This window comes from Castor canadensis, chromosome 6 (genome assembly GCF_047511655.1).
Source record: "Castor canadensis chromosome 6, mCasCan1.hap1v2, whole genome shotgun sequence".
Lineage (NCBI taxonomy): Eukaryota > Metazoa > Chordata > Mammalia > Rodentia > Castoridae > Castor > Castor canadensis.
This window is the reverse complement of record NC_133391.1, coordinates 101,830,746-101,843,984: the sequence shown is the minus strand read 5'-3', so window position 1 is coordinate 101,843,984 and position 13,239 is coordinate 101,830,746. Positions and strand designations below refer to the sequence as shown.

Here is a 13,239-nt window from a genome sequence, read left to right as displayed (position 1 = left end):
TCAATAGACCCCTGGCAAACCTGACTAAAATGAGAAGAGAAAAAAACCCAAATTAGTAGAATCAGGAATGCAAAAGGGGAGATAACAACAAACACCATGGAAGTCCAGGAAATCAACAGAGACTACTTTGAGAACCTATATTCAAACAAATTCAAAAATATTAAAGAAATGGACATATTTCTAGATTCATATGGTCATCCAAAACTGAGCCAAGAGGATATCAATCACCTGAATAGACCTATAACACAAAATGAAATTGAAGCAGCAATCAAGAGTCTCCCCAAAAAGGAAAGTCCAGGACCTGGACTTTTTCTACTGAATTCTATCAGACCTGATGGTCTGATGGATTCTCTACTGAATTCTATCAGACCTTTAAAGAAGAACTGATATCAACCCTCCTTAAACTGTTCCATGAAATAGAAAGGGAAGGAAAACTGCCTAATGAATTTTATGAAGCCAGTATTACACTTATCCCAAAACCAGGCAAAGACACCTCCATGCCAAGTTATGGAAATAGCCAAGATGCCCCACTACTGAGGAATGGATCAAGAAAATGTGGTGAAAAAATGCTCACCATCTCTAGCAATAAAGGAAATGCAAATTAAAACCACACTAAGATTCTTCCTCACCCCTGTTAGAATAGCCATCATTAGAAACACCACGAACAACAGGTGTTGGCGAGGATGCAGGGTAAAAGGAACCCTCTTACACTGTTGGTGGGAATGTAAACTAGTACAACCACTCTGGAAACAAATTTGGAGGCTACTTAAAAAGCTAAACATTGATCTACCATTTGATCCAGCAATACCACTCTTGGGGATATACCCAAAAGACTGTGACACAGGTTACTCCAGAGGCACCTGCACATCCATGTTTATTGCAGCACTATTCACCATAGCCAACTTATGGAAACAGCCAAGATGCCCCAGCACTGACGAATGGATCAAGAAAATGTGGTATCTATACACAATGGAATTTTATGCAGCCATGAAGAAGAACGAAATGTTATCATTCGCTGGTAAATGGATGGAATTGGAGAACATCATTCTGAGTGAGGTTAGCCTGGCCTAAGGACCAATAATTGTATGTTCTCCCTCATATGTGGACATTAGGTCAAGGGCAAAAAACACAACAAGGGGATTGAACTTTGATCACAAAATAAAAGCGAGTGTACACAAGGGAGATATAAGGATAGGAAGGCACCTAAAAAATTAGCTAGCAGTTGTTTCCCCCAACACAGAGAAACTAAAGCAGATACCTTAAAAGCAACTGAGGCCAATAGGAGAAGGGGACCAGGAACTAGAGAAAAGGTTAGGTCAAAAAGAATTAACCTAGAAGGTAACACACACGCACAGGAAATTAATGTGAGTCAACTCCCTGTATAGCTATCCTTATCTCAACTAGCAAAAACCCTTGTTCCTTCCTATTGTTGCTTATACTCTCTCTTCAACAAAATTAGAGATAAGGGAAAATAGTTTCTGCTGGGTATTGAGGGGGTGGAGGGGACAGTGAGGGAGCGGAGTGGGTGGTAAGGGAGGGGGTGGGGGCAGGGGGGGAGAAATGACCCAAGCCTTGTATGCACATATGAATAATAAAAAAATAAAAATTAAAAAAAAATCTACAAAAGAAACAGCAAATGAAGTGCTTCACGGGCTTGGAACAAAAAAAAGGAAAAGTGGTATCTATACACAATGGAATTTCGTGCAGCCATGAAGAAGAATGAAATGTTATCATTCGCTGGTAAATGGATGGAATTGGAGAACGTCATTCTGAGTGAGGTTAACCTGGCCAAAAGACCAAAAATCGTATGTTCTCCCTCATATGCGGACATTAGATCAAGGGCAAACACAACAAGGGGATTAGACTTTGATCACATGATAAGGCAAGAGCACACAGGGAGGTATGAAGATAGGTAAGACACCTAAGAAACCAGATGGCATTTGTTGCCCTCAATGCAGAGAAACTAAAGCAAATAGTTTGGGGCAACTGAGGCCAATAGGAGAGGGGGACCAGGAACTAGAGAAAAGGTTAGGTCAAGAAGAATTAACTTAGAAGGTAACACACATGCACAGGAAATCAATGTATGTCAACTCCCTGTGTAGCTCTCCTTAACTCAACTAACAAAAACCCTTGTTTCTTCCTATTATTGCTTATACTCTCTCTTCAAAAAACTAGAGATAAGGGCAAAATATTTCTGCCAGGTAGCGAGGCGGTAGAGGGGGAGAGGGAGGGGGCTGGAGGGCAATGGAGGGGTCGGGGGGAAGAAATGACCCAAAGATTGTATGCACATACGAATAAAATAAAAATTTTAAAAAAGTACAATTATGTAGCTATTACATCACAGTGCACAGCATATAAGAAAATGACATAGTCTGATTATATTTTTATATTACAGTTTTACATAGATTAATTCCTAGTGAGTGTTTCAGACTAATTGACCACATAATTTGTAAGCATAAGTAAACTTAAGCATTAGTTACTTTGTCATATACTTATCTTTAAGTAAGGTTTTAAGTTGAAATGTCATTATTTCTTATGAGAAGGATTAAAGAAATTGGGAATCCAGCAACTTGGTGGTTTGGGAAGAACACTTGGTGATGGTGGTACTCTAAAAATTTGGCTTCAGCATAATTCTGATTGGCTCGAGACTTAAAAAGCAAGCTGGGACTTGATAAATTAAGAATTCCAATTTGGATTACTTGGACAATTTTTGTTCTTCCCCCTGTTTTGCATGGCCTTCCATGCAGCTGCTAAGAAGTTATAACCATGTCCTCTTTCTTTTTTCTTACGAACAGTCTTCATCTGGGAATTCTGCTCCTTTGTTGTCTATTAAACTGTTGTTGGTTCCAGATTAAGGGGCTGGCATGTTATACCTTTCTCCACCTCCCATCTTCAGCTTCTTTGTCACCTTTCAGTCTGCTTTTCAGATTGCAGGATTCCCACTCTCCAACCTCTTCCTTTCTGCCAAGCCCAGGATAACAGGTGATGCTTTCTGATGGATCCTTTCCTTTGTCTCAGTACAGAAGTTTTCATGGGCCATTCTGCTGGGTTCAGCCTAGGAGCTGAGTGTCTTCAACACACATGTTTGAGAGAAATCCCAGTTTCCTTTTCCACATTGAAGCCTCCCTCCCTTATAGGGAGAGACAAGGCATGGATGAAGCACAGTCTGCGAGCACTAACTAGCTAGCTGCTGATCACCCTTGAGTCTCTGAACCAAACTCTTCTGCCTCTTTCCATTTTTTTTAAAGAAAGATCACAAAGTTCATTTTGTCATCCTCTGTTACTTAATTATTTTGAAGGACTGGGGATTGAATTCTGGGCTTCACACTTGCTAAGCAAGAGCTTTATCACTTGAGCCACATTACCAGTCCTTTTGCTTTAGTTTGTTTTGGTGTTACTGGGGTTTGAAGTCAGGGCTTCATGCAAGTCAGGTGCTCTACAATTTGAGGCACACCACCAGTCTGCTTTATTTATTTTTCAGATAGGGGCTCATGCTAACTCTGCCCAGACTGGCCTCTGGCTGCAATTCTCATACCCCAGCTTCTGAACAGCCAGGATTATAGGTGTGTACCACTATACCTGGCTGTGTGTTTACATTTAGATAATTAAGGAGGAAATGTGTTGTTACTAGTGTTGGTAGGAAGACTGATATTGAAATCTTGATATTTTCTTATTTGTGCTTATGGGATCAAAGCCACTCCTTTCCTTTTTTGATAAAATAGAAACTAGAGCAGAGAAAAATGAGCAGTAACATCAGAGTCTTGAGATATACGAGGGTGCGAAACCAAGAAATAGGGATCATGGGGCCACCTTGTGCATAAAATTGGTAATATCTATCTGCTTATCTAGAGTTGACATTTCCCAGCCTGGTGGCTTGTAGTAGCTCTCAGTTTTAGCTGATGGAATGACAGCTGAAGTAGTAGATGGAAATTCTGGAATTTATTTTATTTTTTGGGGTAGTAGGGATTGAACTCAGTGCCTTGCAATTGCTAGGCAAACACTCTACCATTCGAGACATACCACCTCCCCAATTTGGAATCTATTTTAATGAGAAAAGTTTTTGCCATCTTTTCTGCCATATTCCTTCCTTTCTGCAAACATCAATATGTGTATGGTGTAGTGTGCAATACAGACGCCACAGAAGAAGAAAGCACTCAGGGTTTCTCAGGGAACATCAAAAGACTCCATGTTCTTAGATGACCTGGTAGAATGCAGCCACTTTGCTATCCCTGAAATGCTCACCTTTGGATATATGAAAGAAGCTTCTGTTCATTTTCCTAACTATATTTTAGATCCTCATTCTCATAGCAACTTAACTTATACCTAAGTAGTAGCACTTTATTCTATAGACAGACTATTGAATATGGAGGACTCTAGGGAAATCCTTGAATCCTGGGAACCTATCCTTGAACTGGAGGAGGGGCAGAGTGGACAGACAAAGAGCACATATGCTCATTATAATATATTTGACAAAATTTTATAGAAAAGAAGAAAGGCATCACCTTAAAAAAAAATTTGTGTAGGCTAGATATGATGGCATATACCTGTAATCCCAGGTACTCAGGAGGCAGAGATCAGAGTTCAAGGCTAGCTTGGGCAAAAAATTAGTGAAATCCCATCTCAGTAAATAAGCTGGATATGGTGTTACACACCTGTGATCCTGCCTACGTGGGAGGCATAAGTAGGAGGATTGTGATCCTAGACTGATCCTTAGCAAAAACAAAATCCTCTTGCAAAACCCTACCTGAAAAAAATAACTAAAGCAAAAAAAGGACTGCAGGTATACCTCTAGTGGTAGTGTCTGCTTAGCAAAAGCAAGGCCCTGAGTTCAAATCCCACTGCTGCAAAAAAAGAAAAAAACACCTTACCCCCCAAAACAAAAAACCCACACAAAACATTTCTTTCTTTCTTTCTTTTTTAATGTTATGGTTGGATCACATATAAATTCTGTTTTTATTTAGTTTTTGGTGGTTCTGGATTTTGAACTCAGGGCCTCATGCTTGCTAAGCAGGTACTCTACACCACTTGAGCCACTCCACCAGTCCAAAAACCCATTTCTTTTAAAAGAAAGACATTGGACTGGTGGAGTGGCTCAGTGGTAGAGTGTCTGCCTAGTAAGAGTGAGGCCCTGAGTTCAAACCCCAAGATTGTCAAAAAAGTAAAAAAAAAAAAAAAAAAAAAAAGAAAGACATCACTTAAAAAAAGCTACTTTCTAATATAAAGTTTTAATCCTTTTGGCATACTTAAGGCTTAAAAGCAATTACTTTAGTAGGCATGTTCCCATTATCTATTACTGTGTAACAAATTTAGGGACTTACAGCAGGAATCATTTTACTTTTTTCTCATGATTCTGGGAATAAACTGAGTTCAGCTGAGTAGCTCTTACTTGGGATCTCTACGTAGTGGTAGTCTGATGGTGACTGGGGCTGATTCATCTCCAGGCTTACTCCTTCACATCTCTAGAAGTTGATGTGGGCTTCAGGCTAAGACCACAGGTATGGCTGTTGTCCAAAAACTTTCTGTGGGCTGATAAGGTCTTTCCTCTTCTTTATGACATGTGACTGGTTCCAAGAGGGAGTGTACCAAGATGACCAGGTAGAAGTGACTTTTATTTTCAGAATCTTTCATCATTTAAAGAGGCTGGGGATGAGAAATTGCTTTATTTTCAAATGCAGTGAGTGTTGGCTCCTCTATATTTAGCGGCCCATTCTTTAGCTTATCTCTTTTCTCTCGCCTTTTACCATAGGTGGTGAGAAAAGTCAGGTGGCAGTTTCAATAGTCTGCCTAACATCTCTTCAGTTAGAGCTTTGAAGTTAGTAAAGCATCCTTCTCATTTCCCACGTCACTACAGGCAGCACTGTTGCCATGCCTCACGCCATTCCTTACCAAGTACACCTTTTCCTCCTGCTTCCCATTGCTTTTCTCTTACTTCACTTGAGCCTTGACTTACAGCCTCCTTCTGGCTTTCTTGGCATCCGTTGAAGCTCACTAGGTTCCTACCAAAAGTCTCCCCAACATTTCCCCACTTCTGCTCACTACTTGGTCCCAAAGATAATGCTACGTATCTTAGGGTTTTGTCACAGCAGTGTCCTACTTCCAGGTGCTAGAATCTTTCTTAAGTAATTATCTATTGTTATGAAGCAAATCATTCCATTACATAATGTCTTACTGTAGCAGGGAGGAGGATCAGAAGAAAACAGTCTAAGCCTGAGTCTTGAGAAAGTAGCAGGAGATAGGGATGGCATAGCAGAGAGATAAAACCTGAGAAATCTAAACGTGAGGAAGGTCACGTAGCTCCAGAGAGGGGAAAGACACATAGCACTGGGGTAAAGTAGCCAATAAAATTAAATATAACCATATATGGATTAGACCTTGCTTTTTGCTTCTGTAACCTGCTTGCAAGGGTATATAAGGTGAGATTCCTTTGTTCTCGGGGCTCAGCCTTTGGACACTAGTCTGCTGCATCTGTGCTGGCACAATAAAATGTTGGCTTTCTGCTAATTGCCTCAAGAGTCCCATATCTCAGCTCGCAAACTCCCGCAACATTACAAAAACAAGATTCTGGTCATCATTACCCTTTTATGGTTCTGGTGTGGATTGGGCTCAGCCAGGCAGTTCTCACTTGAGATAGGAGCTATGGTGGCCATCAGTAATCTTATGATTTCCTGCATTTATACTTTGGTTTTTCTGCTCCATTTATTGTAATAGCTTTCCTAGCAACTCCTACTGTAAAAACCTTTTCATCTCTATCTAGCTCAAATGCTGCTATTCAATAATGCCTCACCAAGCTTGCCAGTTAGAATTGATTTCCCTCTTCTGTAACTCATGGTTTCCCCTTCTCCTATGAAATATTGCACAATAGTATTAGTGTACATGCCAACCTGCCTTATCAACCCCACCAGGAACGAGTTCCATGGGGCAAAGGCCTTGGTTTATTTTGCTTTATTTTCCTGGAATGTCTTAAAGCAACAGGTGTTCAGACATATTTTTTGAATGAATGGGGTTGGGCGCCAAGTTAGAGATTCTCTAAATAGTTTAGTGATAAGTTCTGCAAGAATATTTCCTTTTCATTGCTTTAAAACACCATTGAGGCCATTAGTAAAAAGCTTTCAGAATTGCACACATGTGATAAAGCTTTTATTTCTTTACTTAAGAAATGCTTTAGGATGTGAGGGCAATCTGGATGTGACATCTGTCACCCCACTGATCACCAGGGTTGATTCAACTGATCTGGCTGGCTAGGTGGTGTCCCCTTCCTCCCTCACTTGTTTCTTGTGTGTCCCTCCTGGAGCTGCATGCTCAGTCGAAGAGTATGAACACTCCCTATAGAGGAGGACAGTTCTTCAGTCAAGGGTATACAAGTAGCTGTGCTCCCCTGCTAGAACCTCCAAACAATCTCTCAAGAAATGCTTTGGTTTTAGATTGTGACTGATTTTATCTCAGAATTTTGAATGAGCTGAAAAGCAAAATGTCTCCAAATAATTGCTTACTTGACGTGTAATTTTAACTAGTGACTTAAAGTGATTTTTTGTTTCATTATAAGGTAAGTGCTTCCAGTGGATTGCAAATACCCTTTGCTATTAGAAAAGATGCATTTTTCTTGAACTGAGAGTATATGTGTTTGTAATTTTTAGATTTATTAAATTATGTTTCAGAAACTCTATTTTTACTTTTATGCTTCAATTTTAATGCTCAGCCAAGACTAAAAAATGAACATGTACAGATCAGATTTCAAACAAATGTAGAATGGAAACCTATACATTTGAAAATAAAAGTTATTTAAGAATATGGTAAGCCAGATGCAGGGGAGCATGTCTATAATCCCAGCTACTTGGGAGGGTGAGGCAAGGAGGATCACTTGAGCACAAGGAGTTTGAGGCCACCCTGGAGAACATAATGAGATCTGACCTCAAAAATAGCACAATGAAAGAATGTGGTAGCTAGCCTTCAAAGTGGACCTCAATGATCCTCACCTTCAATTTTCAAACCCTGTGTAGTCTCTTGCACATTGTGCAGGGTTTGTCTGTGTGACCAATAGAATATGGCTGAATCAAGGCATATGACTTTCAAGAGGAGGTCAGAAAAGGCAGGGCAGTGCAGTTTTTGCTTTGCTGTCTTGTTTCAACACTCTGGGGGAATTTATCTGCAATGTTCTATGGACATTTATAGGGACCCATTTTGACATAATTATAGCCATCTTGGTTGTAAATGCTTTCTAGCTTGCTAGGTTACCCTAGCAAGCATTACAAGCTGTATAGGATAAACAAAGTCATTACAATAGTTAGCAAAGCATTTCATGCCAGCCACCAGTGCTCAGACTGTTCTTAATTGTTTTTTTCTAGAAAGTTCAGGTATACTCTACCTGGCTGCAGACCACCTTTGTCTAGCTTAGAATATAAATCCCTTCTTCCTGCCTCGGGGTGCAGAGATCCTCTGTCTTGCTGTCACCTAAGACATGTTCTGCCTATAAGTCTTTAAACATTTACATTCTGTGCAGTCCTAGATTTTCCCACCTCTTTCTTTGGTCTCTTCATCCCTTCTACCTGTGGTGACCAGTTCCTGTACACTGTTATTTTTTTTTCCCTGAAAAAAAAAGGAAATTTTTTTGTGGGGGAGGGGGCGTAGTTCACATAAAAGGGACTAAGATTTCTTAACAAAACAGCCAGAGACCATTATCAGTCAAATGAGTAAGCCATCTTGGAAGTTGATACTGTAGCCACAGTCAAACCTTGAGATGACTTCAGCCCTGGCACTGAACCTGACTTTGTGAGAGATCCCCAGTCCTAACTTCCCAGATAAGCCACTTGTGATTTCCTGATCCCCAGAGGCCACAAGACAATAAACTATTATTGCTATTCAAAGGCTCTATATTTTGTTACACAGCAAAAGATAACCCATACAGAGATGTTTTCTAAATTTATAAAATTCAAATAATGCAAATAACTGTGAGGGCACCATAAAGAATTCTTTAATTAGATAACTATAAATCTCACAACACAGATACTTTTCCAGTAAGTGGTATAGTTGTCAAGAACTAAGTAGAAAATGTGTTGGACATGGATTTGGCAAAGAAATTATTGTTTTTTAAAGTATGATGACTTGAAGATGGGTACCATACTGTACATATGTTCAACTGTGACAGCTAAACTTATTTCCTCAGTAGAGAATTTTGCAACAGGTTCCACCTATATACATTAAGCGCATAGTTTTATTGACAGAAATCCCCTGTATAGCCACTTGCAGATAAAAATACCTCAGTAAAGAACCTCTTATTATTTTTTGGAAGTTCAACATTACAGTAAATGATGCTTGGGTTTTGTGACATTGCTGTTTGTCTCTCCATATGGGAAGCTGAGCCTGCACACGCGTGGTAATGCATGCATCTCCACATACTTACTAATGAAGCAAGGTAAAGAAATAGAAAAGATTTTCATTCCTTCAATGTGCAGCTGGTGTGTGATGCCAGATGTAAAATCATTGATGTTTTTGCCAAGTTCTCAAGATCATGTCATGATTTATTTAAACTCAGACAATAAGAATAGGTTGATTTTTAGAAAATAGTCAAACTCAAAGGAGAGTGATAAGTGAGTAAGAACATTTCTTTTAAGATAAAATATTGACTAAAATATTAAGTCAATAATCTCATATTAAATTAAATATGAGATTATTATTTAAAATTTTCATTCTTTATAGGTCACTGTGGTTTTCCTCTGAAGAAAGAGTTAATGGCTTTACATCTAATTCCTCATCTCCTATGGAATTACTTTATAATGAGGCACATAAATTCACTACAGCTATAATTGAAAAAAAAAACCAACTATGTTATTTTGAAACAAATGTTACAGTTCCCTACCCAAAATGTATAGTAGATGGCATGTCTTCTTTTAATAGTCTTAAGCATTTCCTTGGATACTTTGTAATTCATGAAGTTAAAGTGGATTGCAACAGAGACCAAAGCTTTAAGATGTCTTCCAGGGGGTCATTACCACCATCTGCAGTATCAGGACATGAAGCATAACAAGGGATGGAGACTTTGTTTTTCCTTCAGAGGAACCTATTTACCTAGCTATAAAAACTACAGGGGTCATTCTTTATTACTGTCACCATTAGAGGCAGTTGTGATCTAGAACTATTAGAAAAAGGAGCTAAGTTTTATTGAATTTCTGCTATGTGCCTGGCACTTGGGCAATTTACTTGATTTTTTCACAAAACACAAACAAACAAAAATGACTGAGCACAGTGGCTCAATCCTGTAATCCTTACTACTTGAGAGGTGAGAGATTGGGAGGATTGCAGTTTGAGGCCAGCCTGGGCAAAAAGTTCATGAGAACCCCATGTCAATCAATGGCTGAGTGCAAAGGTATATTCCTGCTATCCCAGCTACACGAGGAAGCACAAATAGGAAGACTGTGTCCAAGATAGCAGAGTCATAAAGTGAGATCCTATCTGAAAAATAACCAACACAAAAAGGGATAGTGGTGTGGCTCAAGTGGTAGAGCACTTGCCTAGCAAGAATGAGGTCCTTAGTTCGACCCCCAGTACAGCCAAAACAAAAACCCCCATGAAACTCAAACGTGTGTTTAAGGGTATAATTTCCTTTCTTCTCCCCATAGATTCCTGGCAGATATTTTTTCTTATTGTGGTAAAATATAGATAACACAAAATTTACTATAATAACCATTTTTAGGCCCACAGTGCAATGGCCCTTCTTAAGTACACTCACACTGTTATGCAACCATCATCATCTCTGTCTCTAAACTGCACAGGGGGCAATTTAAACTATGCAACACTTCTTAGAAATCTGGACCTCTTCATTTCTCAAGAAAAAATCATCCAGGAAGAAGAATTGGTAAATTTCCTATGAGTATATTTTATTTTTATTTAACCTGATAGCAAACCAATAAACATTTTGGTATCTTACAGAAGCAAGATACCATACTAGGTAGTTTAGAGGAGATGAGATGCAAACATTACTCTTATGCACAGCCTGGCATTCTGCAGTCTGGCTGGATTCTCTTAGTGCACTAATCCATTCAAAAGTCTAGAACATCTTCTCCAGGCCTAGAGCTCTGCCAGGTGTTTTGCATGCATATAGTGGAAGGTAGTCAGAGTCCTGTTGTAGCTGCATTCATGGAATTATCAGTGCTGCCCTCATGTCCTCCCCAGCTTGATGGGAGGAAGTTGGAAGGGTGATCCTGAAATCTGTATCATAAAGTCCAACTTTGGACTGAATGTTTATTTATACACCATACTTTATAAATAGATAGAATCTTACCAATTCTTACAGCCCCCAGAGGTAGGTATATTTATCATTTCTATTTTCTAGATGTGGAATCTTAGGTGCGCAGGTTGAATAATGTCTGTGGCCACACTGAGGTGGAACTGGCTCGAGCCCAGGTCAGCTCATTCAGAAGCTGTGCATTTGGCCCTACCTTTCACTGCCTCTGTGTGCTGTGGCATTAGTGTGGACATAGGACCTTCATGGAGCTCCTTCCAAATTAGTCATGAAACATAAATCACTCCTCAAGAGGGGTTTGGGTGGAGGGAGAGGAGACAAAAAGCCAGCGCCTTCCATTTGGAAAGAAATATGAGATTAGAGGAGTATTTCCTTCCACACAGCAACACTGGTAGCCCAAAGGGTCCTTTGCGGAAATCACAAAAAGGCAAACTTACACCTTTTTTTTTTCTGTTGGGACTGGAGTTTGAACTCCAGGTTTTGTGCTTGGAAAGCAGGTGTTCTACCACTTGAGCCACACCTTCAGCAAATATCATCTTAAGTGAAGTTAGCCAGGTTCAGAAGCTCACTTTTATTTTTATTTAACCTGATAGCAACTCAATAAACATTTTGGTACCTTATAGAAACAAGATATCATACAAGGTAGTTTAGAGGAAATGAAATACAAACCTTACTCTTACAAAGGCCACATGTTTTCTCTCACATGTAGAATATAGACCCAATACAAATACAAACAGTATTACGAAAAACAGGTCACACTAAGAGGAGGTCACATACGAGAGGGGGAGTATAAAGGAAGGAAGTTAAGAAGGTGAATATGGTTGATGTACTTCCTATACAAAAACAAATATGGAATTTTTAAACCTGTTGAAATCACCATAAGAAGGGGACTTAGGTAGATAGGAGAAAAATAGAGGGGATGAACCAATTTGGGTTATAATACATTCATACGTGGAAAGTCACAATGAAACATCTTGTATAGCTATTTTAAACAAACAAAAATGTCTTGTTTTTTTTTTTTTTACAAAAATCAGAGAGCAGGAGGGCAAAACAGGTCCTGTCTTGGGGGTTGATACCAGTGGGAGAGGGGGAGGATGTGGAGAAATGGTGTAGGAGGAGGGTGAATATGGTGTAAATACCGTATACACATGTAGATGTACATGGAAAATGAGATCTGTGGAAACTATTCCAGGAATGGGGGAGAAGGATTAAAGGAGAATGGTGGAGGGGGTGAATTCAACTATGAGATATTGTAAGAACTTTTGTAAATGTCACAATGTACTCCAGTACAGCAATAAAAAACAAAACAAAACAAAAACCAAAAACCAAGAAAGGAAACCTTTCCTTTCACTACTTTATCCAGGAAAATTTTATTGAAAATATGATAACTGTGATTCAGTGCCAGATCCTGGAGTCTGCAATTCACACTATGGTGCTGCAGCACAACTGGTACAAGTCTGCTGCACAGCACCTTTAACTCTTAACTCCTGGTACGGGATGAATTGTGTCCCTCCAAGCATATGTTGAAGTTCCAACTCCTCAGTTCTTCAGGATGTTACCAGATTTTGAAATAAGGTCTAAATGAGGTGATTAAGTTAAAAATGAAGTCATTAGGGTGTGACCCTAATCCAGTATGACTCAGGTCCACATAAAAAGATGAGACACAGGGGCACATGTGTATAGAAGGAGGGTCACATCTATGTGAAGAGGTAATAGGGGGTTGGCCATCTGCAAGCCAAAGGCAGGCCTCAGAGAGAATCAGTCCTGCTGTCACCTTGACCTTGGCCTTTCAATTTCTAGAATTGTGAGAAAAAGAAATTTCTCTTTAAGAAACCCAGTTTCTGGTCTTTTGTTATGGCAGCTTTAGCAAACTAATATACACTCATAAAAGTTTGAACTTAACTAGGTTAAAGCATGGGTGTGGATACACCATGATGGGACTTCATAAGGGACAACACAGAGGGAAGGAAGGATGGAGCGAGGAAGGAAAGGAGGGAAATAAG

At 39.5% G+C, this 13,239-nt stretch overlaps 1 pseudogene; it reads right to left on the bottom strand.

Moving 5' to 3' along the window:
- Window positions 1-2,526: 2,526 nt before the first annotated feature.
- On the bottom strand, window positions 2,527-2,890 carry LOC141423908 (proline-rich nuclear receptor coactivator 2-like; annotated as a pseudogene).
- Window positions 2,891-13,239: the final 10,349 nt, after the last annotated feature.